This window comes from Callithrix jacchus, chromosome 22 (genome assembly GCF_049354715.1).
Source record: "Callithrix jacchus isolate 240 chromosome 22, calJac240_pri, whole genome shotgun sequence".
In the NCBI taxonomy this organism is placed as follows: Eukaryota; Metazoa; Chordata; class Mammalia; order Primates; family Cebidae; genus Callithrix; species Callithrix jacchus.
Genome location: NC_133523.1, coordinates 2,439,334 through 2,465,478, shown reverse-complemented (window position 1 = coordinate 2,465,478; position 26,145 = coordinate 2,439,334). Strand labels below are relative to the sequence as shown.

Sequence of the window (26,145 nt, the reverse complement as noted above, 5' to 3'; positions counted from 1 at the left end):
AGCTCCTCCAGGTTCCTGGTCTCTGCAGGTGACTCAAGCGGCACAGGTGTCCCTGCATCTGGGGACAGACACGTGAACCTGCCCCGTCTCTGGATGACTGATCTGCGTCATTTGGGGGTGCTGGGGAGCTGCACCGAGGCCATCTGCGTGCCTGTGGGGTCGCCCACCTGTACAGACGACCTCTGTCATCCCGAGGGTGTGAAAAGTGCGTCCCTCCAGCCCGCAGGCCCGGCCGTGCCGGGGCTCTGGGGGTTTCATTTTTCCCAGGGGCAGAGCCCACGTGGGCGGAACCTCTGCAGCATCAGATCTGACTCTTGCATTTCTGCTCCTGAGACACCCCCCACGCCCCGCTCCTCTCCTCCGCCCACTCTTCACCACTGCCAGTGGCTCTGACTTTTAGGTGTTGAAGCTGACGTGGCACATTTCTGTCATGCGTGGCAGCGCTCACCTAACCTTTACGGTTGTTTTTTCTGCCCCTCCACCTTCCCTCTCACTTTGCTTAACCTGTTTTTTTTTTCCTCTCAAAATACCATCTGATCTGATCTCCCTCTAAGAGCCGCGTCTCAGGTCGCAGGTGAACTTTCTGAATGTCGTGGTTTGCTTGTGTGCCTGCGTCTGGCTGCCTGCCGGGAGGGAACCGGTTTTGCCGCCCCTGTGTCACTGTCACCTGAAAGTATTGCTGTCGTGGGGGGAACTGCTCCCAAGAAAACCTGTGTGTGCCATGAGGGGGGTGAGTGCCGCTGGTCCAAGCTGACGCCACAGACCACTTTGGCGGAGGCTGCGGGGGGGCGGGTCCCAGTGCCAGGCTGAGCCTTGCGTGGGAGGAACTCGCAGACTGGCCCCAAGTGGGTTTTATATGTTGTTAAATACGTAACAATGTAGTTTAGCTTGCTCCGTCCTACTATGTATTCCTTTATTTCTTTTTTTCTTTATTTTTTTGGAGATGAAGTCTCACTCTGTCGCCCAGGCTGGAGTGCAATGATGCAATCTCGGCTCACTGCAACCTCCACCTCCTGGGTTCAAGCAGTTCTCCTGCCTCAGCCTCCCGAGTAGTTCGGATTACAGGCATAGGCCACCACGCCTGGCTAATTTTTGTATTTTTAGTAGAAACGGGGTTTTACCATATTGGCCAGGCTGGTCTTGAACTCCCGACCTCGGGTGATCTGCCGCCTCAGCCTCCCAAAGTGCTGGGATTATAGGTGTGAGCCACCACGCGTGGCCTCTTCCTTTCTTTTAAGAGACAAGGTCTTGCTGTGTCGCCCAGGCTGGAGTGAAGCGGAGCCATCATAGCTCACTGCAGTCTTGATCTCCTGGGTTCATGCAATCCTCCCACCTCAGCTTCCCAAGTAGCTGGGACGACAGATACCCACCACTAAGCCCGGCCGTATTTTTTATTTCTGCAGAGAAGACAGGGGTGTGCTGGCAGAGGGGGAGCTCACTGTGTTGTCCACGTTGGTCTCAAACTCTTGGGCTCAAGCAATCCTCCCACCTCGGCCTCCCAAACTGGTGGGATTACGGGCGTGAGCCACTGTGCCAGGCCGCCCACCTTTTTCTTCTTCGTAATTTATTATTATTATTATTTTGGGATAGGATGTGGCTCTGCCACCCAGGCTGGAGTGCAGTGGCATAATCACAGATCACTGCAGCCTCCAGTTCCTGGGCTCAAGCGATCCTCCTGCCTCAGCCTCCCGAGTATCTGGGAACATAGGCATGTGCCACCATGCCTGGCTATTTTTTTTTTTTTTTTTTTTTTGAGCCTGTCCCCCAGGCTGGAGTGCAATGGCACAATCTCGGCTCATGGCAACCTCCGCCTCCCGGGTTCAATCGATTCTCTTGCCTCAGCCTCCCAAATAGCTGGGATCACAGATGCCCGCCACCATGCCCGGCTAATCTTTCGTATCTTTAGTAGAGACGGGGTTTCACCATGTTGGCCAGGATGGTCTCGAACTCCTGACCTCTTGATCCATCTGCCTTGGCCTCCCAAAGTGCTGGGATTGCAGACACGAGCCACCACGTCTGGCCAATTTTTTTTTTTTTTAATCTGTAGAGACAAAGTTTTGCCATGTTACCCGAGCTGGTCTTAAACTCCTGGGCGCAAGGGATCCGCCCTCCTCAGCCTCCCAAAGTGCTGGAATCACAGGCCTGAGCCACCACATCCGACTGCCTGCTCTCTTCTTATTTTATTTTATTCGGCTGATTTTGTATTTTTAGTAGAGACGGGGTTTCTCCACATTAGTCAGGCTGGTCTCGAACTCCCAACCTCAGGTGATCTCCCCGCCTCAGCCTCCCAAAGTGCTGGGATTACAGGCATAAGCCACCACGCCCGGCCCTTTTCTTATTTTTAAAGACGCGGGGTAGGCTGGGTGCAGTGGCTCCTGCCTGTAATCCCAGCACTTTGGGAGGCTGAGGAGGGCGGATCATGAGGTCAGGAGATCGAGACCATCCTGGCCATGGTGAAACCCTGTCTCTCCTAAAATACAAAAGAAAAAAAATTAGCTGGGCGTGGTGACAGGCCCCTGTAGTCCCAGCAGTCAGGAGGCTGAGGCAGGGAATAGCTTGAATCCGGGAGACAGAGACTGCAGTGAGCCGAGATCGTGCCACCGCACTGCAGCCTGGTGGCGCACGGCAGAGCCGGGGTCCAGCAGCGCGTCTCCCGGCTCTAAAGCTGTGTTTCTTCTGTTCCATCGGCGGCAGAGAGGGAGGTGACCCAGAACGAAGGGGAAACCCCGGAGCTTCTGGCGTCGGTGGGACCGCCATCCGGTGGAGCTGCCGTGAACGTTCCAAGCAGAGCAGCCCGAGGAATCCAGCCACCCCTGAGGGTTCAGAAATGCAAAGCAGGGCTGTGTGTTCACCGCCTGGGCTGGAGGCCTACCAAAATTCCGTGGGCTCCCTAAATGTAGGCGACAGACCGTCTGGAGAATGTGGGCATTGGGGCAGCCCTGCAGCTGCGAGGACCATCTCGGCTCATTTCATTCACCGGTCACAGAGTCCCCAGTTTTTTGTTGCGTGTTCAAGCTGGAAAGGACTTCAGAGTTTGTGAACTCACCTAGATTTATTTGACAGACGCAGGAACTGAGTGAGCCTTTAAGGGAGGAGCGCCTGTTTTTGACACACTGAAAGGTTTTCTTAGCCACGTGCAGCGTAATACACCTGTATTCCAGCACTTTCCGAGGCCGAGGCAGGAGGCTCGCTTGACGACAGGAGTTTGAGATCAGCCTGGGCAACATAGCAAGACCCCATCACTACAAAAAATAAAAAGAAATGAGCCGGATGTGGTGGGGTCATCCCAGCTACTCTGGAGGCTGAAGCAGGAGGATTGCTTGAGCCAGGGGATGGAGGCTGCAGCGGGCTACAGTTGCACCACTGCACTCCAGCCTGGGCAACAGAGCAAGACCCTGCTTCAAAAAAAAAGGGGCTGGGTGCAGTGGCTCATGCTTATAATCCCAGCACTTTGGGAGGCTGAGGAGGGTGGATCACAAGGTCAGGAGTTCGAGACCAGCCTGGCCAACATGGTAAAACCCTGTCTCTACTAAAAATACAAAAATTAGCACAGCATGGTGGCTCGTGCCTACAGTCTCAGCTGCTTGGGAGTCGAAGGTGGGAGAATTGCTTGAGGTTGCAGTGAGCCAAGATCACACCGCTGTGCTCCAGCATGGGCGACAGCCAAACTCTGTCTCAAAAAAGAAGAGAATGAATGAAAGGAAGGAGGGAAGGGGGGAGGGAAGGAAGGAATAAAGGGGGGAAGGAAGGAAGGGGGGAAGGGAGGAAGGAGGGAAGGAAGGGGGAAAGGGAGGGAGGAGGGAAGGAAGGAAGGAAAGAAGGGGGAAGGGAGGGAGGAGGGAAGGAAGGAAGGGGGAAGGAAGGAAGGAAAGAAGGGGGAAGGGAGGGAGGAGGGAAGGAAGGAAGGGGGAAGGAAGGGGGAAGGAAGGAGGGAAGGAAGGAAGGAGGGAAGGAAGGAAGGGGGAAGGGAGGAGGGAAGGAAGGAAGGGGGAAGGGAGGAGGGAAGGAAGGAAGGGGGGAAGGGAGGGAGGAGGGAAGAGGGGAAGGAAGGGAGGAAGGAAAGGAAGGAGGGAAGGAAGGGGGAAGGGAGGGAGGGAGGGGGGGACAGGAAGGGGAGGGGAGGGAGGAAGAGAGGAGGGAGGGAAAGAGGGGCAGAGGGAGGGAGGGATGGAAAAGAGAAAGCTTTCTGCGCTTGAGTGATTTTCTCACCACCCCACGTTCAAGAGCAAAGTGTGGTTTGTGTGAATGCTTGTCCCAGACAGAGATGCAGGGCGGCGGCGGGAAGGACCAAATCCAGGTGTGGTTTCCCCTCCCTTAGACGCATCAGGCCCAAGAAAGCAACTGAAATCCTGGGATGAACAGATCCTGTCATCAGGCTCCAAGTATATTCAAAAGTCGGCAACTCTATAGCTCGAGCCCAGGAGTTCGAGACCAGCCTGGGCGATGTAGGGAGACCCTTTCTCTACAAAAAAAAAAAAAAAAAAAAATATATATATATATATATAAATTAGCTGGGTGTGGTGGATACCTGCAGCCCCAGCTCCTTTCGGGGCCGAGGTGGGAGGATTGCTTGAGCGCAGGGGCCGGAGGCTGCAGTGGACTGAGACGGCAGCACTGCACTCCCGCCAGCGCGACAGAGTTCGACCCTGTCTCAGAAATAAAAAGTCAGGGCGTGGGAAGGCAGCCAAGGCAAGGAAGACCAGCCACGCGCTCCGGCGGTGCAGTCTGTTTGGAAGACGTTTCAAAACTGACCTGGGAAGGTTCCCATTCCCGGTGATGAGAGAGAAAGAAAGAAAGGGAGAGAGAACAGAAGAAAGAAAGAAAAAAAAGGGCCGGGCGCTGTGGCTCACACCTGCAATCCCAACACTTTGGGAAGCTGAGGCAGGTGGATCACCTGAGGTCAGGAGTTCGAGACCAGCCTGGCGAATGTGGTGAAACCCTGTCTCTATTAAAAAAGAAAGAGAAAGAAAGAGAGAGAGAGAGAAAGAAAAGATAGAAGGAAGAAAGGAAGAGAAAGAGAAAAGAGTGAGCAGAGAAAGAAGAAAGGATGGAAAGGAAAGAGAGGTGGGCAGTGCAAGAAAGAGAGAGAGAGAGGGAGAGAGAGCAGGCTGGGCAGTGCCTCCTCCCCTGTAGAGCACCGTGAGCCTCACAGGCTCCTACGTAAGGAAGTGCTTTCCAGGGTGCCCGACCCGGCCCCCTTCTCCCCTTGCAGAGCCCTGGCCCAGCCCCATCTCTCGACTTCCCTGAACTGAGCCCCTGCCCCAGAGCCCGGGGTTTTGACCCCAGCCCGCGTCGTCTCCCCCCAGCACCCAGCGCTTCTGCCTCGTCCCCTAGTCCTTCGACCCCCTCCAGCTGCCAACCATCAACGTGTCTATAAAAGGTGATTCTGACTGAAGGCAAAGGGAGGGGTGGTGGTGAGGGGGACCGCGTGGCCCTCTGCCCAGCCCGGGACCGGCACGTGCTTCTGGCTTGCCGTCCGGCGTATGGGATTGATTTAGATTCCCAGAATGCCAGGGAAGGTGGCACAGGCTGTGACGATTGCGTAGGGGCTGGTGCTCCGGGGCCCGGCCTGCGATCCCTGCTGCCCATCTGTCCGTCCGTCCATCCGTCCGTCCGTTTGTCCTTGCGAGGCCGCAGATCTGCGAGCCTTTCCCCGCAGGCTCAGGAGCGGCCACAGACCCTGCTCTCCTGCACCCCCACGGGAGCTTCTCCCCGCCGCCCTGAAGGACGTGCTGTATCTGTCCGAAAGCGTGGAGGGGTGGGCGGAGGGCAGCCGGGGCCTGCAGAGGACACAGCCCAGGGCCGACGGCTTCTTTCTCTGCTGCTGTTGTTTTGAGGCGGACTCTTGCTCCTTCGCCCGGGCTGGAGGGCAGTGGTGCAAGCTCACTGCAACCTCCGCCTCTTGAATTCAAGCGATTGTCCCTCCTCAGCCACCCGAGTAGCTGGGATCACAGGCCCCACCATCAGGCCCAGCCAATTTTTGTACTTTTAGTAGAGATGGGGTTTCGCCATGACGGCCAGGCTGGTCTCGAACTCCTGACCTCAGGTGATCTGCCCACCTCGGCCTCCCAAAGTGCTGGGATCACAGGCGTGAGCCACCGCACCCGGCTCGTGCTTCTCTTCCCTAGGGTGCCTCCAAAGTGCTGCCTGCAGGGTCTGAAAGGAGCAATAAGGATCATCTGGGATTTCCCTCCCCTCCTCTCCCCTCCCCTCCCCTCCGCTCTGCCCTCCCTCCTTTTCTTTTCTTCTTTCTGAGACAGGAGCTTGCTCTGTGGCCCAGGCTGGAATGCAGCGGTGCAATCATAACTCACTGCAACCTCAGCCTCCTCGAGCCTCCCACCTCAGCCTCCCGAGTAGCTGGGACTACAGGCTCACACCACCATGCTTGCCTAACTTTTTATTTATTTATTTTTTGTAGAGACAGGATCTCACTATGTTGCTCCGGCTGGTCTCGAACTCCTGGGCTCGAGAGATCCTCCTGCCCCGGCCTCGCAGCATGCTTGGGATTACAGGCGTGAGCCACCGTGCCCGGCCTTCACTGCCTTTCTTTTCCTCAATAAAAAGCTCCCGACAGACAGGTATATTGCAGGCATGTGTGTGTATCTGCGGTCAGCCAGAGCGCTGCCAGGGCAGGACGGAGTCCACACGGTGAGGGAAACACACTCCCTGGTAGCTCGAGGGCCGTCAGATGGCAGTTGAGCTGAATTGAGAAGGCACCTATTCCGGGGTTTACCTACTTGTGCCCCATGGATTTTAGGGGCAACACGAGGAGCACACCCCGCTTCCGCCCCCATCCCAGGCTCCCCTCCCACATTCAAATGGCAGAGCCCGGCGACACTGGCTTTTTCCAGCTGAGCAGGGGACACCCGCGTCCCCTCCTGCCGGCCTCTCCCTCTTCATCGCCGGCCCTCGGTGGCCCCGTGTGCTGGAAGCTCACACTTTCCTTTTTCGGAGATGCTTCTAGAAACTCGACCTCTTTCCAGCTTGAAGAAGCTGGAAGTTAGATCAGTTTCCATTTCTTGCACCTAGAAAAATGATGACAGAAGTCAGATGTACCCCGGGCCCCCTGGATGGAAGTAGAACGGATGAAAAGAACACAGCTTCGGAGCCAAGCAGACCTTCCCTGGTTCCACGCTTTAATTAAGGAGTTATTTGTTCTTGGAGATGGCAGGGGTCTCCCCTTGTCACCCAGGCTGGAGTGCAGTGGCGTGAACGGAGCTCACTGCGGCATGAAACTCCTGGACGCAAGCGGTCCTCACGCCCCCGCCTCCCAGGTAGCCGGGACCCCCGGCACCCACCACGTCGCCTGGTTTCGGTCTCTCCTGTTATACGTCAGCTGTGCTTTCACCTTTGCGGACCCCGCCACGTTTATTACCGCCCGGGATCTCATTTCCTCTTCTGTTAAGTGGAGAGAGCGTCTGTGTAGCGGAGTTCCCAAAGTGTGGTCCAGGGACACTGCGGGGTTGGTCCCTGAGGCCCTGTCTGGGGAGACCACTGCCTCAAAACTGCTACCCTAAGAATGCTAAGACAGCGGCCAGGCGCGGTGGCTCACGCCTGCAATCCCAGCACTTTGGGAGGCGGAGGCGGGCGGATCACCTGAGCTCAGGAGTTCAAGACCAGCCTGGCCAACATAGTGAAACCCCCATCTCTACTAAAAATACGAAAAATTAGCCGGGCGTGGTAGTGGCGGGGCCTGTAATCCCAGCTACTCAGGAGGCTGAGGCGGGAGCATCACTTGAACCCGGGAGGTGGAGGCTGCAGTGAGCTGAGACCGAGCCACTGCACTCCAGCCTGGGTGACAGAGCGGGACTCCATCTCAAAAAAAAAAAAAGCCGAGATTCTCTGGGCCTTCTTCTCAGTCTCTCCCACGCAGATGGTGGAGTTTTCGGAGGTTCCATGACGTCTGGTGGCACCGCGGACTGAACGCAGAGGCTTATGTGTGAGAGTCCAGCTGTCTTCTCTTAAGCCAGACATGAAAGAAATTTGCAAAAATGTGAACCAAGGCCACTGTTCTCCCTCAGTGGTTTTTTTTTTTTGAAAAATACTTTTCACTTAAACCTATCATGGCCCTATCCTAAAATATATGGTTTAAAACATATTTCATGGGCCGGGCGCAGTGGCTCACGCCTGTCATCCCAGCACTCTGGGAGGCCGAGGCGGGTGGATCACCTGAGGTCAGGAGTTCAAGACCAGCCTGGCCATCATGGAGAAACCCCATCTTAAAAAATATATATATACATTTAATGGCATCATGTTAACATTTAACAGGATTGTGGCTAAAATCTACACAGCACAAGCTGTTTGAGGTCCTTCATCACCTTTTATCCCCATACTTATGGATATGTTTTGGCATCATATTTATGTATATTTACGTATTTTATATGACAGCTTTATTGAAACTTATACATGCCACAGAATTCACTTTTTTAAGGGTACAATTCAGTGGTTTTTAGAATATACAGAGTTGTATAACATTACCACAATCTAATTTTTTTTTTTGGAGACGGAGTTTCACTTGTTACCCAGGCTGGAGTGCAGTGGCGCGATCTCGGCTCACCGCAACCTCCGCCTCCTGGGTTCAGGCAATTCTCCTGCCTCAGCCTCCTGAGTAGCTGGGATTACAGGCATGCGCCACCATGCCCAGCTAAGTTTTTGTATTTTTAGTAGAGACGGGGTTTCACCATGTTGACCGGGATGGTCTCGATCTCTTGACCTTGTGATCCGCCCTCCTCGGCCTCCCAAAGTGCTGGGATTACAGGCATGAGTCACTGGCCTTTTTTAAAAAAAACACTTTTAGTAGACGGGGGTCTCACTACATCGAGCATACTGGTCTTGAACTCCTGAGCTCAAATGCTTCTCCCTCCTTGGCCTTCCAAGGTGCCAGCATGACAGGTGTGAGCCCCCGTGCCCCACCTAAACCCTGCTGTTCATGCACCAGCTTTGATGCTGCCTTTAGGCTGTGTCTGAACTTCACAAACCAAAGCCGGGCTGCCACGATAAGCTGACAGCGTCACGAAATGCCCAGACTCCCCAACTTCTGTGACATCAGGCGGGAGGAGTGACAGGCCCTCTGGCAGAGCTGCGGGCGGCTCACACCTCCACCTCCTGGAAACCCTCCTGGGCAGGTGGCGCATCCTCCCTCCCGGGTCCTGGAAAGGCTCTTCCCCACCAGCCGGCTTTATTTGAATTACTCCATCCTCAGCGGGGAGGGGGAAGGCATGAGCCCCGGTAGTATTTATTCTGCTGGAATGGAAACCTCAGATCTTTGAGTCGTTCAAGCAGACGGAAATTCACCCAGTGGGCGAGGGAGAGTGCTGTGTTTTCGGAGGTCAGCCCAGGACGGCGGAGCAGGCAGGCGGGAGCTCTGATCCGCTCACTGAACACCACGTGGTGTCTGCAGCCAGCTGAGCAACCAGCCGCACACACCCCCTTCTTCCCCCACCCCGGGCCCCCCTCCCACAAGCAAATAGCAGAGCCGGGTGACACTGGCTTTTTCCAGCTGAGCAGGGGACACCCGCGTCCCCTCCCGCCAGCCTCTCTCCCTCTTCATCGCCGGCCCTCGGTGGCACCGTGTGCTAGAAACTCACACTTCCCATTTTCGGAGATGCTTCTGGAAAGGCGACTTCTTTCCAGCTGGAAGTTAGATCAGTTCCCATGTCTTGCACCTGAAAGGGGGATGGCGGAAATCAGCATTTCATCACGTTTCTTTTTCCATGGTCATCTTCGCTCTAGACATTCCTTACCGACTTGCTCCTTAGAAAGAGCAAAGGTGGCAGTAGATTTAGATACATCTGATGTCTGATTCTTTTTTTTTTTTTTTTTTTTTTGAGACGGAGTTTCGCTCTTGTCACCCAGGCTGGAGTGCAATGGCGCGACCTCAGCTCACCGCAACCTCCGCCTCCTGGGTTCAGGCAATTCTCCTGCCTCGGCCTCCCGAGTAGCTGGGATTACAGGCACGCACCACCATGCCCAGCTAATTTTGTATTTTTAGTAGAGACGGGGTTTCACCATATTGACCGGGATGGTCTCGATCTCTTGACTTCGTGATCCACCTGCCTCGGCCTCCCAAAGTGCTGGGATTACAGGTGTGAGCCACCGCGCCCGGCCTTGTGTCTGAGTCTTTAGACCAAAGATACCCAAGTAGCATTTTATTATTACTATTATTTTTTTTTCTGAGATGGAGTCTCACTGTCACACAGGCTGGAGTGCAATGGCACCATCTCGGCTCACCACAACCTCCGCCTCCCGGGTTCAAGCGATTCTCCTGCCTCAGCCTCCCGAGTAGCTGGGACTACAGGCGTGCACCCCCATGCCTGGCTATTTTTGTATTTTCAGTAGAGACGGGATTTCACCATGTTGGCCAGGCTGGTCTCGAACTTCTGACCTTAGGAGACTGTCTGCCTCAGCCTCCCAAAGTGCTGGGATTATAGGTGTGAGCCAGTGCACCCGGCCTCAAGTAGCATTATTATATAATGGAGTTTTTGTTTGTTTTTATCTTAGAGAGGGGATCTTCTTGCTCATTCAAGCTGGAGTGCAGTAGGGCCGTCTCAGCTCACTCCAGCTTCCAACTCCCGGGCTCAGCCACCAAAGCTGGGATTACAGGTGCACAGCGCCGTGCCTGGATAATTTTTAAATTGTTATTCTTTCTAGAGATTGGGTCTTGCTGTGTTTTCCAGGCTGGTCTCGAACTCCTGGCCTCAAGTGATCTTCCCACCTCAGCCTCCCAAAGTGCTGGGATGACAGTCGTGAGCCCCCGCCCGCGGCCGCCCGGTAGTTTTGATTGTGAGTTTCTGGGCAGGTTCCTTGGTTTTCGTAAGTTTCCCTTTTGTAAGTGGAGGGACAAGCACGTATTGCGGAGTTTCCGTGATCGCTGATGGACAGCGCTGAGTGGGGGGCGTGGGGTGACTAAGCGTCACACAGGGGCTGCGTAGACAGCTGTCAGTCACCCTAGGTGTCTAACCACTGAGACCTCTGAAACTCTCTTTCTGGAATTTTCCTGTGTGTGCATACTCACATAGAAACGTACCTCAATAGCCGGGCACGGTGGTTCACGCCTGTAATCCCAGCACTTTGGGAGGCTGAGGCAGGTGGATCACCTGAGGTCAGGAGTTCGAGACCAGCCTGACCAATAGGGTCAAACCCCATCTTAAAAAAAAAAAAAAGACATGTACATCAATATGGAGTGCATTGTAAATTGGAGGTCCTGAGCTAATTTTTACCTTTTTAAATTTAATTCCTTTTTTTTTTTTTTGGAGACAGAGTCTCGCTCTGTCACCCAGGCTGGAGTGCAATGGCACGATCTCAGCTCACTGCAACCTCCACCTCCTGGGTTCAAATGATTCTCCTGCCTCAGCCTCCCAAGTAGCTGGGATTTTTGAGACAGAGCCTCAGTCTGTCGCCCAGGCTGGAGTGCAGTGGCGCGATCTCAACTCACTGCAACCTCTGCCTTCCGGGTTCAAATGATTCTCCTGCCTCAGGCTCCCAAGTAGCTGGGATTACAGGCAGGCACCACCACACCTGGCTAGTTTTTGGATTTTTAGTAGAGACAGGGTTTCACCGTGTTGGCCAGGCTGGTCTTGGGCCCACCATGATGCCCAGCTAATTTTTTGTATTTTCAGTAGAGAGGGGATTTTGCTATGTTGCCCAGGCTGGTCTGGAACCCCTGAGCTCAGGCAATCCACCCTCCTCGGCCTCCCAAAGTGCTAGGATTACAGGCATGAGCCACCGCACCCGGCTCTTAAATTATTTCTTTACGAGGCCACCTGGGCTCAAGCGATCCTCCCACCTCGGCCTCCCAGGTAGCTGGGACCATAGGTGTGAGCCAGTACACCCAGCTAATTTTTAATTTTCTTTTTTTGTAAATATTGGGGTCTCACTACGTTGCCCAGAGTGGCCTCCAGTTCCTCAGCTCAAGCGATCCTCCCGCCTTGGCCTCCCAAGGTGATGGGATTATAGGCTTGAGCCAGCCACCATGCCTGGCCTTTTTGAAATTTAATTTTGTTTTTAATTTTTAATTTTTTTGTTTGTTTGAGTCTCGCTCTGTCACCCAGGCTGGGGTGCAGTGGCACAATCTCAGTTCACTGCAACCTCTGCCTCCTGGATTCAAGTGATTCTCCTGCCTCAGCCCCCCAAGTAGCTGAAATGTACGGGCATCCACCACCACGCCTGGCTAGTTTTTGTAATTTTAGTAGAGACAGGGTTTCACCATGTTGGCCAGGCTGGTCTCCAACTCCTGTCCCGAAACAGTCGGCCCGCCTCAGCCTCCCAGAGAGCTGGGATTACAGACGTGAGCCACCAGGCCGGGCCGTAAAAGGACATTTTAGATCATCGAGGACCGTGGGTCACAGACTGGTTATTGTTGGGAACTGTTGAGGGAACTGTTGGTGATAATGGTGCACAGCAAGATGATGACAAGACGTGACTGCCCGTTGGTTTGGGAGGTTCTGTGTTGGGAAATCAGAACGCTTCAGTGATTAGAGAACATTCCCAGCATCTACAGGCAAAGTCATATGATGTGTTGGATTTGTGTGAAACCCCCGTGCACAGCTGCAGAGAGGCAGTCGGCGCAGAGGAAGGGCAGAGTGTCAGTTGCCATTGCGGGAGATGGTGGCACTGAGAGACTCCGCCTGGCCTCTGTACTGCAGGCTGTGTTTGAAATTTTCCACTATATGTAATTTTTACATTTGCAGTTTCTTTTCTTTTCTTTTTTTTTGAGAGGGAGTCTCACTCTGTTGCCCAGGCTGGAGTGCAATGGCGCCGTCTGGGCTCACCGCAACCTCCGCCTCCTGGGTTCAGGCAATTCTCCTGCCTCAGTCTCCCCAGTAGCTGGGATTACAGGTGCCCGCCACCACGCCCAGCTAATTTTTGTAGTTTTAGTAGAGACGGGGTTTCAGCACATTCACCAGGCTGGTCTCAAACTCCTGACCTTGTGATCTTCCCGCCTCGGCCTTCCAAAGTGCTGGGACGACAGGCGTGAGCCACCGCGCCCGGCCTTAATTTGCAGTTTCTGTAAACAACTTGTATAATAGAAGAGCAGAGAAATGAATTTCCCTCCCGCTTACATGTACCTCATGTTGGTTGTTTTTTTTTTTTTTTTTGAGACGGAGTTTCGCTCTTGTTGCCCAGGCTGGAGTGCAATGGTGCCATCTCAGCTCACCACAATCTCCGCCTCCTGGGTTCAGGCAATTCTCCTGCCTCAGTCTCCCGAGTAGCTGGGATTACAGGCACGCGCCACCATGCCCAGCTCATTTTGTGTATTTTTAGTAGAGACGGGGTTTCGTATTGGTCAGGCTGGTCTCGAACTCCTGACCTCACGTGATCCGCCCGCCTTGGCCTCCCGCAGTGCTGGGACTACAGGCGTGAGCCGCCGCCCGGGCCTACTCAATGCTTTTGAAATCTTTAGAGCAACTTGTAAGCTTCTAAATACATAGAACGAATGTTTTACAAAAAGAAACGGACTCAGTGTTATTTCTTTTCACTTTGAAAATATAAAGTAACACAAACATTGCAAGGTGGAAATAAAAAAAAGGACATTTGCCACTGTAAGTTTTTAAGAGAGGCAGAGATGAGGCACGACAGCAGGCCTTTGGTGACCAAGACCGGAGGCCTCTGTCCCTCAGCCTGGGCGGCCACAGGGGCACTTTCCACCATGCTGGGCTCTGTCCTCTGAAGGTTCTAGTCTGCGCTGGATTTTCTTAGTGTTTTTGCGACCTTAGCTGTGAGTTAGAAAAAGTATTCATTTTCATTTTCCCTCCTTTCTCGCTCCCTCCCTTCCTCCCTCCCTCCCTCCCTTCCTCCCTCCCTCCCTCCCTTCCTCTCTCCCTCCTTCCCTTCCTCCCTCCCTCCCTCCTTCCCTCTCCCTCCTTCCCTCCTTTTCTCCCTCCTTCCCTTCCTCCCTCCCTTCCTTTTTTCTCTTTCTCTCTTCCTTTCTTTTCTTTTTTCCTTCTATTTTTTTCTTTCCCTCCCTCCCTTCCTTCATCCCTCCTTCCTTCCCTCCCTCCCTCTTTTCCTCCCTCCTTCCCTCCTTCCTTTTTCTTTCTCTTCCTTTCTTTTCTTCTTTCTTTCTTTGTTTCCCTCCCTCCCTTCCTTCCCTCTCCCTCCTTCCCTCCTTTTCTCCCTCCTTCCCTCCCGCTCCTTCCCTCCTCCCTTTCTTTTTTCTTCCTTTCTCTCTTCCTTCCTTTTCTTTCTTTCTTTCTTTCTTTCTTTCCCTCCCTCCCTTCCTCCGTTCCTTCCTTCCTTCCTTCCTTTCTCTCCCCTCCCCTCCCCAGCCCTCTCCTCCCTTCCCCTTGTTGCTCTGTCACCCAGGATGGAGCACAGTGATGCGATCACAGCTCACTGCAGCCTCGACCTCCTGGGCTCAAGCAATCCTTCTGCCTCAATGTCCTGAGTAGCTGGGACTGTGGGCACATGCCAGCACACCTGGGTACTTTAAAAAACTTTTTTGTAGCGATGAGATCTTGCTTTGTTGCCCAGGCTGGCCGTGAACTCCTGGGCTCCAGCCGTCTTCCTGCCTCGGCCTCCCGAAGTGCTGGGATGACAGGCGTGAGCCGCCGCTCCCGGGCTCCGTTCGTTTCTTCCATCCAGTCTTGCTGGGTTTTACAGGAGGAGCGATCTAAAGTGATGTCGTCTGTCATTTTGCTAGAAATAAAAATGCTGTGATTGAAGGATGATTGCTTTTAATGTGGCCCCTCTACTTTTCAGCCCTGTAAAAAATGTTGAGAGTTTTTTTGTCATTTTAGTTAGCGTGTGAATAGTCAGTCTTGCGTATGGATATACCAGAGTGACTGGACGAACACGTTACCGAGCTGTCCAGCACCGACCTGTCCGGCTTTCCTCACGGCCAGACAGCGTTGCGGCAGAAGCATCGCTGTGTACGTAACTTTGTGACCTTGTGTGAATGTCTCAGAGGGAGATTCCTAAAAGCAGAAATGCAGCTTTAGAAGATACTGGCATTTCCAATTCTGTTCATCATTAAAAGTTTATAGCAACCTGAGCTCCTGTCGACAGTGAGTGAAAATGGCGCTTCCCCCACAGCCTTGCCCTAATGGTTATCAACTGCCGGCTGGTTATGTGAGAATAGTGCCTCTTTGATACTGTAATAATAATTTATTTGGCCATCAGTGAAATCAGTCTCCTATTCCTTTCTTTTCTGATTGTTGTACCTCTTTATATCCTCTATTTTGCTATTGAGTTCTCTTCTTATTGATTTGTAAGTGCTCTTTACATATGACAGGCACTAACACTTTGTTACATATGCTACCTATGTTACCTATTACTATTTTCTTCCAGGTAGTGCCTTTTTATTGACTTTGTTGCTCTCGCCCATCCTAACACACCCAGTGTAGAAAAGAGCTTCCTTGAGGCTGCAGCCTTGGGATTGACTTTCCCCCAACATTGGTTCTTTGGTTGAACAGTCTCAACAGGGATTTTGGAAACAGGCAAACTCAAGGCCACGTACTCAGTACCCCATAATCTCTCCCTTAAAAAAAAAATAACCTTTCATTTTCAAATGACGAAAACAATGACATATAAGAAAATCTTTAAAATATGAAAAGGTTTAAAGAAAGAGACAGATACCCCCTGCATATGTTGTTGGCATCTTACAAGAGAGGAAACAGGAGGAGGAGGAGTTTGTTGGCAAATAGTATCGGCAGGTAGGAGTAACAGCAAGGAGGGATGTTATTCTTCACTTCCACATCATCGGTTCACACAGCCTTCCGGCGTCGAACGGCTTGTCCCCAAGTCAAACCTAATGCACGAGAGATTCTTCTGTGTTCTCGGTGAGATGCTGAGTTGCTCGGTTACTGAGCACATCAGGAATCCAGGGAACAACGTGCTTGTATTGTGCTCAACTTCGAAGAAGTATTAGACATTGACATTTAAAAATGAGTAAGAATAATATTTATTGCACCAGGATGTACTAGTCTTGAATTCTAGTTGCAATTCTACCATTTCTAGTATGTATGTATGTGGATAGATGGGTGGATGGATGAATGGATGGATGAACAGATGGATGGGTGGATGGGTGGATTGATGGATAGACGAATGGGTGAATGGATGGGTGGGTGGATGGATGAATGAGCAGATGGATGGATGGATGGATGGATGGTTGGGTAGATGGATGAGTGGATGGATGAATGGGTGGATGGATGGATGGTTGCATAAATGGATGGATGGAGGAGTGGATGGATGGATGGTTGGGTGAACGGATGGATGAATGGATGGATGGGTGGGTGGATGGATGGATGGATGGGTGGATGGATGGATGGGTGGATGGATGCATGGATGGGTAGATGGATGGATGAAGGAGTGGATGGATGGATGGTTGGGTGAACGGATGGATGAATGGATGGATGGGTGGATGGATGGATGGGTGCATGGATGCATGGTTGCATAAATGGATGGATGGAGGTGTGGGTGGATGGATGGTTGGATGGATGGATGTATGGGTGGATGGATGAATGGGTGGATGGATGGTTGCATAAATGGATGGATGGAGGAGTGGATGGATGGATGGTTGGATGGATGAACGGATGGATGGATAGATGGATGGACAGATGGATGGATGGATGGTTGAGTGGATGGATGGATGGATGAATGGATAGATGGATGGGTGGATGGATAGATGGACAGATGGATGGGAGGATAAATGGATGGGTGGATTGTTGGATGGATGGATGGGTGGGTGGTTGGTTGAATGGATAGATGAATGGATGGATATATGGATGAATAGAAGGGTGGATGAATGGATAGATGAGTGAATGGATGGGTGGATGGTTGGGTGGGTGGTTGGATGGATGGATATGTGGATAGATAGAAGGGTGGATGGATGGACAGATGAGTGAATAGATGGGTGGATAAATGAACAGATAGAGACGTAGATGTAGACAACAGCTTTATCAAGATATAATGCACACAGTTCTACCATCCTTAAGCCTCAGTTTTATCTATAAAATATGGAAAATCATTACGTGCCTGATAGAGAAAAAAATGAAGACTGACCCATTCTCTTACCGGTTCTATTTTTTTTCCATACCACTTATAATCTTGTTTTTAATGGTGCTTTTAAAAACCGATTCATTTGAAAACTCCACCCGGATAAAAGGCGCAAGCTCTTGATAATATTGTCACCTGTAGTTTATTTCCTAATGGCTTTACTGAGATAAAATTATATGCTACAAAGGCCGGGAGCGGTGGGTCTAATCCCAGCGCTGTGGGAGGCCGAAACAGGCGGATCACTTGAGGTCAGGAGTTCGAGACCAGCCTGGCCAACATAGTGAAACCCCATCTTTACTAAAAATACAAAAGTTAGCCTGGCGTGGGCGTATGCCTTTAATCCCAGCTACTCAGGAGGCTGAGGCAGGAGAGTCTCTTGAACTTAGAGGCAGAGGTTGCAGTGAACCGAGATTGTGCCATTGCCCTCCCGCCTGGGTGACAGAGCAAGACTCCATCTCAAACAAACAAAACAAAAATTAGCCAGGCGTGGTGGCGGGTGCCTGTTGTCCCAGCTACTCAGGAAGCTGAGGCAGGAGAATCGCTTGAACCCAGGAGGCTGAGGTTGCAGTGAGCCGAGATCGCGCCATTGCACTCCAGCCTGGGGCAGAGAGGGAGACTCCCAGTTAGCACCAGGACCGACAAGGGATGGCGGATGTCACACCTGAGTACCTGGGAAGAGAGAAGCCACCCCCGAGTCAAAGTGAGGAGGTCAGGGAGGAAAAGAAGCCGGTTTCCCCAGAAAGATGACCCCCTGGTGGGGTCTACGGTGCAATCAGCAAGCCCGGGAGTGCTGGGTCTGAGGACTTGGCCTGCTCAAACCAGGACAACCCCCACCCGGGCAGCCCAGGTCGGGCTGGTCACCCCGAGTACGGAGTTCCCACGGAGCGGGCCAAGGTTCTCTGCGTCAGCAGGCGGTTTGAAACGAAGGTCAGAGGAGGATGGAGAAGAAATACGGCCCCTGACTGACAGGAGAGAGTTCCGCGGGGCCGGCGTCCGCGGCTCCTGCCCTTTTCCCAGCCGGGGGAACCGGCCCTCTGACCGCCCTGCCCGGCCCCGTGCAAGTCACCAGCTGTTGACTTTTCAAAGAAAAACAAACCTCGTGACGTGCGTTTAGGTCTGTTCACTACCTGTCGCTTTGCAGGGAGCCGCGTCAGGATGGTTTATCTCAGGGTGACTTTTTAATCTGATGTCTTTCGGGCTGTCCCCTGGGAGCCGACGACGATGTAAAGGCCAGTTGTCATTCAGCCAGACCCTCCCAGTGGACAAACAAGTGTCGCCAGTCCCCGGCCAGCCTCTCACGCCCTCGCCAAGCTCAGGGAAACAGTTCGTGCCGGAGAGGCCCGCTAGGCAGCCCGCGAAGCGCCGTGTCTCTGCTGTAGGGACTGTGCCCGAGAACCGTTCAGGTCACATCAGGCCGTTCGTAAATAGAGACGGGGTTTCTTCTCTTGCTCCAGTCTGGATGTTTTTATGTCCTTTTCACGTCCAGTCTCCCCGGCTTGAACTTACGGTAATGATTAGACGCAGCGAGAGCAGCCACCCTTATCTTGTCCCTGTCCTTTATTTATTTTCTTGAGACGAGGGTCTGGCTCTGTCACCCAGGCTGGAGTGCAGTGGCGCGATCTCAGCTCACTGCAGCCTCCGCCTCCCAGGTTCAAGCGATTCTCCTGCCTCAGCCTCCCGAGTAGCTGGGATTACAGGTGTCCGCCACCAGGCCTGGCTGATTTTTTGTATATTTGGTAGAGACGGGGTTTCACCATGTTGCCCAGGCTGGTCTTGAACTCCTGACCTCTCAAATGATTCGCCCGCCTCAGCTTCCCAAAGTGCTGGGATTACAGGCTTGAGCCACTATGCCCAGCCTTAATTTTTTTTTTTTTTTAACAGACAGGGTCTCACTCCGTCACCCAGGCTGGAGTCCTGTGGCGCAATCACAGCTCACTGCAGCCTCGAACTCCTGGACTCAAGTGATCCTCCCACCTCAGCCTCCCAGGTAGCTGGGACTACAGCCGTGCACCACTGTGCCTGGCTGATTTTTTAATGTTTTGCAGAAATAGGATTTGGAACTCCTGGACTCAAGCCTGGTTGTCTCCTGCCTTGGGCTTCCAAAGTGCTGGGATTACAGGCATGAGCCACTGAGCCTGGCCCTGACTTAGTTTTGATTTTTTGAGGCAGGGTCTTGCTCCCTTGCCCCAGGCTGGAGTGCAGTGGTGCAATTGTGGTTCACTGCAACCTCCAACTCCCAGGCTGCAGCCATCCTCCTGCCTCAGCCTCCCGGGGAGCTGGGACGACAGGTGAGCACCACCACGGTTCGCTCACTTTTTTTTTCTTTTTTTTTTTGTACAGTTGGAGGCTCACCATCTTTCCCAGGCTGATCTTGAACTTCTGGGCTCAAGCCGTCCGCCCTCCTTGGTTTCCCAAAGTGCTGGGATTACAGGCGTGAGCGGCGGCTCCCTGCCTTGTTCTCGGCTTGGGGGAAAAGCACCCGGTCTCTCACCGTTGAGTGTGGTGGCAGCTGTGCGTTCGTCCTTCATTCTCTTAATCACGTGGAGGAAATTTTCTTTCTTTTTTTTTTTGTTTTTTTTGGTTTTCACATTTTTATTGGGAGCCAGGGGAGGGACCTCCTCAGTAGAGGCGCTCACAGGTTCTTCAGCCACTCCAGGCTGGGGCCCTGGGGGCTCGGGGGGTCCTGGGTGTCCACATTGGGCATGTTCCCATCATCGCGAACGGGCACTGGGTAGTTGCAGGGTGCGGCCTTGTTGATTGTGACAGAGTACTCGAAGTCAGGGCTGAATGGGGGCTCCATTATGGCGAAGCTACAGATGATGAAGGACGCGACCAGCGCTGGCCCCTCGGCCCCGCATTCTTTTTTTTTTTTTTTTTTAAAGATGGGGTTTCACCATGATGGCCAGGCTGGTCTCGAACTCCTGACCTCAGGTGATCCACCCACCTCAGCCTCCCAAAGTGCTAGGATTATAGGCGTGAGCCACGGCGCCCGGCCCAGCCCAGGCATTCTTTAAGTCACGTGGCAGCAACAGCCGGAAATTCTCCTCTGTCCCTAATTTGTTGACTGTTTTTGTCATGAAGGGTGTTGAATTTCGGTCTACAGCTATGAAAATGATCACATAGTCTGAGCGTGGTGATTCCGCCTGGAATCCCATCTCCCTGTCTCTACAAGAAAAATGCAAAATAGAAAAATTAGCCGGATGTGGTGGCACGTGCCCGTAGTCACAGCTACTCAGGAGGCTGAGGCAGGAGGATGGGTTGAGCCCACGAGGTGAAGGCTGCGTTGAGCTGTGATCACACCACCACGCTCCAGCCTGGGCAGCACAGCGAGACCCTGTCTTAAAAAAAAAAAAAAAAAAACGCTGGGCATGGTGGCTCACACCTGTAACCCCAGCACTCCGGGAGGCCGAGGCAGCAAATCAACTGAGGTCAGGAGTTCGAGACCAGCCTGACCAACACGGAGAAGCCCCGTCTCTACTAAAAATACAAAATTCGCCGGATTAGTGGTGGCGCCTGCCTGTAGCGGTCCACGGGAGGCTGAGGCAAGAGAATCGCTTGAACCAGGAGGCGGAGGTTGCGACGAGCTGAGATCGCGCCATTGCACTCCAGCCTGGGAAACAAGAGCACAACTCCATCTCAAACAAACAATGTAAAAATAAGTTTGTGGACTAACTCTGTCCCAGCTCACTTCCTCAGCCTCTGTTACCGCCTAACGCGTTTCTCCATCCTGAAGCCACTTCGGGTCCTCTCCAGGCTGAATCAAGACTCTCTGTATTTTCCCTTTAAATGGTTTCTAATTCCTCCACATTGAGGAGTTCAGATCCCCCTGCAAGGGCCGGGCGGGGCGGATCGCGCCTGTAACCCTAGCACTTTGGGAGGCTGAGGCGGAAGAATTGCTTGAACCCAGGAGTTCAAGAGCAGCCTGGGCAACGTGGAGAGACCCCATCTCTACTAAACATACAAAAATTAGCCGGACGTGGCGATGCGTGCCTGTAGCGGTCCCAGCTACTCGGGAGGCTGAGGTGGGAGGAGGCTTGAATCTGGGGGGTCAAGGCTGCAGTGAGCCGGGATCGCACCCCTCCACTCCAGCCTGGATGACAGAGTGAGACCCCATCTCCAAAAATATAAACCTCCATCAGTACCTAAGCACCTCAGAGTTCTCTGGGAAGAAGAGCGTTCACCCCAGAGATGAGTCAGCCACAGCCTAGTCAGACCACCCCTGCTCCCTGAGCCCAGAGCGAGGCGTCAGCCCTCCCTCCCTCCCTCCCTCCCTCCCTCCGCCCAGCGGTCACCACCTCCCCAGTCTCCGCTCCTGCTGTGTCTAACCCCAACAGCACCCCTATTCCCAGGGCCGCGGTGAGGACAGCAGTCACCTAGCATGGTTCTCTACCAGGTGATCCTGGGCGATGTCTGGGGACATTTGTGGTTGTCACGACTGGGGGGGTGCCCCTGGCATGGGGTGGGCAGAGGCCAGAGACGCTGCCCAGCACCCCGCAGAGCCCAGGACGACCCCGTCCCCAGAGAATGAGGCAGCCTCAATGTCCAGAGTGCAGAGCGGGAGAGACCTGCGTTCATTATTGGAAAAATGTTGAATCTGCTCCCTGCTCACGCTCGACATCTGTGACGGGGCAGACTGTTTAAAGCAGGGGGACCCCCAGCTTCTGGGACTCACCTCTTCTCTCCCTCCCCACTCAGGGCGTGGATTTCAGTGTGTGCAGCCTCCTGGGGCCTCAGCAGGGCAGAGGATCACAGGACACAGTCTCTTGGGGAGCTGTGGAGTCGCCTAACCCAGAGGGGTCTCACCCAGGGATGATTCTGTCCTCAGGGGGACATTGGGTGATGTCTGGGGACATCTGTGCTTGTCATGAACAGGGGTGCCCCTGGCATGGAGTGAGTGGAGGCCAGGGACGGTGCCCAGCACCCCGCAGTGTCCAGGACGGCCCCACCCCGGGGAACCATTGGCCCCGACGTCCACAGGGCCTGGGGAGAAGCCCCGGCTAAAGTGGAACCTCTATTGCAAAGGCGTGCATGGGTTGTGTGGCCGGTCACAGAGGCCACTCCGTGTCTTTAGGATCTCGGGCTCATAAGCGTTAACCAGGGGCTGCCGCAGAGCTCCTGGAGCTGAGACCGCGTCCCCCTCCCTACCCTGCTTCCATGGTGGGTGTCATGCTGCCTCGAGTTACAGCGTTTTGCAAACTGCATGAGGTCCCGGTAACTCAGCAGCCCAGCCCCGTCTCCCATCGGCTCCCCCCGTCTGTGGCCGTTACGGGTGGCCGCCTGCGTCACGACCCCCGCGCGGGGTGCCGGCTGTTGTTCTAACTGGCCAGAGCCTCTGCCATCCCAGGCGCTAGATCTCACAGCTCCGGTGGGTCCCAGGAACTTTCCCAGCCCCCTGCAGCTGCATCTCAGCAGCTGCGATTCTCATCAGAAGACCTTGTGCCCAGGGGAAGCTCTCCGTCCTTCGGTCCAGGGCCTGAGAGCCTGGGTGAGCTTCCCCAGCAGAGGAAGCCACGTGGGGCACGCAGGTGAGGCCGGAGAGGCGGGAGAGGCCCCTGGGCCTGCGTCCGGGAATGGTCTGTCCAGGCAGAGAGTCTAAAGCCGAATGTTCAGGGAGGATCTGGTGTGTCTGTGCAGGTCACATCCTCCGGAACCTTCTGGTGTCTTTTTTTTTTGAGATGGAGTTTCGCTCTCGTTACCCAGGCTGGAGTGCAATGGCGCGATCTCGGCTCACCGCAACCTCCGCCTCCTGGGTTCAGGCAATTCTTCTGCCTCAGCCTCCCGAGTAGCTGGGATTACAGGCACGCGCCACCATGCCCGGCTAATTTTTGTATTTTTAGTAGAGACGGGGTTTCACCATGTTGACCAGGATGGTCTCGATCTCTTGACCTCGTGATCCACCCGCCTCGGCCTCCCAAAGTGCTGGGATTACAGGCTTGAGCCACCGCGCCCAGCCTTTTTTTTTTTTTTTTTTTAAGACAAAGCCTTGTTCTATCTCCCAGGTTGGAGTACAGTGGTACAATCTTGGCTCACTGCAACCCTGCCTTCCGGGTTCAAGTGATTCTCCTGCCTCAGCCTCCCGAGTAGCTGGGACCACAGGTGTGCACCACTATGCCCAGCTAATTTTTGTGTTATTGTAGAGATAGGCTTTCACCATGTTGGCCAGGATGGTCTCAATCTCTTGACCTTGTGATCCGCCCACCTTGGCCTCCCAAAGTGCTGGGATTACAGGTGTGAGCCGCCCACCTTGGCCTCCCAAAGTGCTGGGATTACAGGTGTGATCCGCCCACCTTGGCCTCCCAAAGTGCTGGGATTACAGGTGTGATCCGCCCACCTTGGCCTCCCAAAGTGCTGGGATTACAGGTGTGAGCCGCCCACCTTGGCCTCCCAAAGTGCTGGGATTACAGGTGTGATCCGCCCACCTTGGCCTCCCAAAGTGCTGGGATTACAGGTGTGAGCCGCCCACCTTGGCCTCCCAAAGTGCTGGGATTACAGGTGTGAGCCGCCCACCTTGGCCTCCCAAAGTGCTGGGATTACAGGTGTGAGCCGCCCACCTTGGCCTCCCAAAGTGCTGGGATTACAGGTGTGAGCCGCCCACCTTGGCCTCCCAAAGTGCTGGGATTACAGGTGTGAGCCGCCCACCTTGGCCTCCCAAAGTGCTGGGATTACAGGTGTGAGCCGCCCACCTTGGCCTCCCAAAGTGCTGGGATTACAGGTGTGAGCCGCCCACCTTGGCCTCCCAAAGTGCTGGGATTACAGGTGTGAGCCGCCCACCTTGGCCTCCCAAAGTGCTGGGATTACAGGTGTGAGCCGCCCACCTTGGCCTCCCAAAGTGCTGGGATTACAGGTGTGAGCCGCCCACCTTGGCCTCCCAAAGTGCTGGGATTACAGGTGTGAGCCGCCCACCTTGGCCTCCCAAAGTGCTGGGATTACAGGTGTGAGCCGCCCACCTTGGCCTCCCAAAGTGCTGGGATTACAGGTGTGAGCCGCCCACCTTGGCCTCCCAAAGTGCTGGGATTACAGGTGTGAGCCGCCCACCTTGGCCTCCCAAAGTGCTGGGATTACAGGTGTGATCCGCCCACCTTGGCCTCCCAAAGTGCTGGGATTACAGGTGTGAGCCGCCCACCTTGGCCTCCCAAAGTGCTGGGATTACAGGTGTGAGCCGCCCACCTTGGCCTCCCAAAGTGCTGGGATTACAGGTGTGAGCCGCCCACCTTGGCCTCCCAAAGTGCTGGGATTACAGGTGTGATCCGCCCACCTTGGCCTCCCAAAGTGCTGGGATTACAGGTGTGAGCCGCCCACCTTGGCCTCCCAAAGTGCTGGGATTACAGGTGTGAGCCGCCCACCTTGGCCTCCCAAAGTGCTGGGATTACAGGTGTGAGCCGCCCACCTTGGCCTCCCAAAGTGCTGGGATTACAGGTGTGAGCCGCCCACCTTGGCCTCCCAAAGTGCTGGGATTACAGGTGTGATCCGCCCACCTTGGCCTCCCAAAGTGCTGGGATTACAGGTGTGATCCGCCCACCTTGGCCTCCCAAAGTGCTGGGATTACAGGTGTGAGCCGCCCACCTTGGCCTCCCAAAGTGCTGGGATTACAGGTGTGAGCCGCCCACCTTGGCCTCCCAAAGTGCTGGGATTACAGGTGTGAGCCGCCCACCTTGGCCTCCCAAAGTGCTGGGATTACAGGTGTGAGCCGCCCACCTTGGCCTCCCAAAGTGCTGGGATTACAGGTGTGAGCCGCCGCGCCGCCCCCTCCTGGTGTCTTCTTGCCACTGCAACTTTCCGTGGTGAAGCCTCCAAGCCGGTGGTCCTCACCTGGGGCTGATCCTGGCCCCTGGAGGACACTGGGCGACGTCTGGCGACATCTGTGGTTGTCGCAACTTGGAGGGGGAGCTCCTGGCATGGAGTGGGTGGAGGCCAGGGACGCTGCTCAGCACCCTGCAGTGCTCAGGACGGCCCCACCCGGGAGAACCATCGGCCCCACCCCAGAGAACCACCGCCCCCCATGTCCACAGGGCCTGGGGGGGAAAGCCAGGATTATGTCAAGGACTTAGGGGGTCAGGCTTACGTGTCAGGAAAATGGTGGCCTCGTGGTGAGGACATGGAGGGGCAAGAAGAGGCTGAAACCCCTCCTGATACTTAAGGATGCCGGCGAGACCGTGCCTGTCAAGGGGGTGGGGGTGGGAAAGAGAAATCAGTAACTGACCCCCTTGTGCGAGCCAGACTGGCAGAATTTAGTGACTGGACATCTGTGGACAGAGGAAGGGGTGAGGGAGGAGGCAGGAGGAAGCTCAGATTGGAAAGTCTCGGAAAACCGAAATTTAGGAAAGTCGTGGGAAATACATGCTTGAAAATACGTGTGTTTGTATGGAAGATATGAGTGGGAATACATGTGTGTGTACATGCACGTATACACGGAGATGAGTGTGTGCCTCTATAGCTATTTCATCCGACATCTGCCTATATCCACCCATCCTCCGTCCATCCATGTCGTCAGCATTCATCCATCCAGGCACCTATCCATGTATCCACCCACCTGTCCATCCATCCACTATCCATCCATCCATCATCCATCCAGCCATCCACCCATCCTCCGTCCATCCATGTCGTCAGCATTCATCCACCCAGGCACCTATCCACGTTTCCACCCACCTGTCCATCCATCCACTATCCATCCATCTATCCATCCATCCATCCACCATCCATCCAACCATCCATCTATGCATCCAACCATCCATCCATCCAACCATTCATCCACCATCTATCCATCCATCCAACCATTCATCCACCATCCATCCATCCATCCAACCATCCACCCATCCTCCATCCATCCATGTCATCAGTATTCATCCACCCAGGCACCTATCCACGTATCCACCCACCTGTCCATCCATCCATCCACTATCCATCCATCCATCCACCATCCATCTATCCATCCATCCAACCATCCATCCACCATCCATCCAACCATCCACCCATCCTCTGTCCATCCATGTGGTCAGCATTCATCCACCCAAGCATCTATCCACTTATCCACCCACCTATCCATCCATCCATCCACCCATCATCTATCCACCATCCATCCATCCATCCATCCACCATCCATCCTTCCACCCACCCATCTATCTATCTATCCACTTATTCACCCATCCACCC

The 26,145-nt window shown here is 54.0% G+C and overlaps 1 protein-coding gene across 11 annotated transcripts in view; it reads left to right on the top strand.

Moving 5' to 3' along the window:
- The window catches only part of GNG7 (G protein subunit gamma 7), a 179,771-nt gene that overhangs the window by 84,418 nt on the left and 69,208 nt on the right, over positions 1 to 26,145 (top strand). The window lies entirely within an intron of this gene.